Source organism: Otolemur garnettii, unplaced genomic scaffold (genome assembly GCF_000181295.1).
Source record: "Otolemur garnettii isolate 467f Iridium unplaced genomic scaffold, OtoGar3 scaffold00230, whole genome shotgun sequence".
In the NCBI taxonomy this organism is placed as follows: Eukaryota; Metazoa; Chordata; class Mammalia; order Primates; family Galagidae; genus Otolemur; species Otolemur garnettii.
The window spans coordinates 1,789,537-1,791,366 of record NW_003852625.1 but is presented as its reverse complement, the minus strand read 5'-3'; the positions used below and the strand labels follow the sequence as shown (position 1 = coordinate 1,791,366).

General features: G+C 38.6%; 1 pseudogene; it reads right to left on the bottom strand.

Annotated features, from left to right (window-relative positions):
* Positions 1-462: 462 nt before the first annotated feature.
* On the bottom strand, positions 463-561 carry LOC111722285 (annotated as a pseudogene).
* Positions 562-1,830: the final 1,269 nt, after the last annotated feature.

The following is a 1,830-nucleotide window of genomic DNA, read 5'->3' as shown; positions in this document are numbered from 1 at the left end:
ACCCAAATCTACCTTTGGGAGGTAGAATGGAGAACATACATGTTTAGTAGGGAGTTAGAACTTGGTTTAAATCTTTTTCTCTGTCTCTCACTACTTGTGTGATTTTGGAAAAGTTTCTTTGTCTCTTTAGGTCTTGGTATCCCCAGGTGGAAATTTCGATAATTAGCACTTCAACATAGTGCTAGGTATACAGCATGTGCCCAGTAAATTGTTATTGAATGAAGGATCAGATAACATATAAAGCACATAATACAGTGCCTGGCACAGCATGTCAGTAAATAGTACCACTTATCACTTACCCTTGTCTGTCTCTGAGGCCTGCTTTCATGTTCCTTTTTAGTCTAGCAAATCCCTAACCATCCTTCAATCCCCACATCAAATAGCATTTCTTTGGAAATGATGCCCCCAGCTCTTATAGGCAGATGCTTCTATATCTGCATTTTCATAACATTGCCACCCCCCACTTATTGTACCCCTCAAGGAAAGAGACCTTTTCTTTCTATTCCCATTAGGAAAGTCACACAGGTGAAGCCAAGTGTCGCAACACAGAGCTGAGAAATCTTGTAACTTCTTCTACCCAGCTCTTACAACATTGGATTGGCACTGTCATTGTTGATATCTCTATCTCTCCAACTAGACTATAATAAGCTCCTTAAGGGCAATGACTCTATCTTAAAGGTTCTTGTATCTATAATTTCTAACAAGTCCTAGGCATATAATAGAACAAATAAATATTTGATGAAAAATGAAGAAGAAATTGAGTTGTACACTAGAATTTTTACTAAACATAGGATTTGCCTATACTTTGTAATTCACAAATCTGTCTTGTCTTCCCCACTGACCATGAAATCTTTAAAGAAAAGCCTTTTTTCTTTTTTTGAGACAGAATATCACTATATTGCCAGTGCTGTAATGTCATAGCTCGCAGCAACTTCAAACTCTTGGGCTGAAGCAATTCTCTTGTCTCAGTGTCCCGGGCAGCTGGAACTACAAGCATCCGCCACTAGCCTGACTAGTTTTTCTATTTTTAATAGACATAGGTCTTGCTCTTGCTCAGGCTGATCTTGAACTCCTGAACCTAGGCCTCCCAGAGTGCTAGGATTATAGGTGTGAACCACCCACTCAGACCCAAGAAAAGCCTTCTCTCTGTGTAGTGCCTGGCTTAATAAGTGTCTGTTGAACTAATGTAGGCAAAAATCTGCCTTTAGGGCTCTTTCACTCATTTTCTTTACTATTAATTAATATATCACTCTTATTTGCATAACACTCTTCCCCCACTTCATAGAATCCTTACAATATCTGCCTTTCCCTGTATGCTCTTAGTCTCTGCTTTTTTTTTTTTTTGCTAAGTTCCAAAGAATAGTTTTGAATAAGATAAACTCATCTCTGCTAGAGTGTTCTTAGCTAATTCCTTGCTCTTCCTCCAATCAGTGCCTCAGTTCAGCTACAATGTACATTGTACATTGTTCATTCAATATGAAATGTCTGATTTTGAATGAAAAGTTTAGTTTATTATTATTATTTTTGAGACCGAGTCTCAAGATGTCACCCTGGGTAGAGTGCCATGACATCGTCATAGCTCATAGAAACGTCCAATTCTTGGGCTCAAGTGATCCTTTTGCCTCACTTTTTCTATTTTTAGTAGAAACAGGGTCTCACTCTTCCTCAGGCTGGTCTTGAACTCATGAGCTCAAGCAATTCACCTGCTTCAGTGTGAGCCTCCATGCCTGGCCAAAAGTTTAGTTTATTATATCGCAAACAAGACGCAGTGCAATTAATCAAAGTGTGCATGCCTAAACTGTTAACACAGTTCTGCCATTTTTTTTTTTT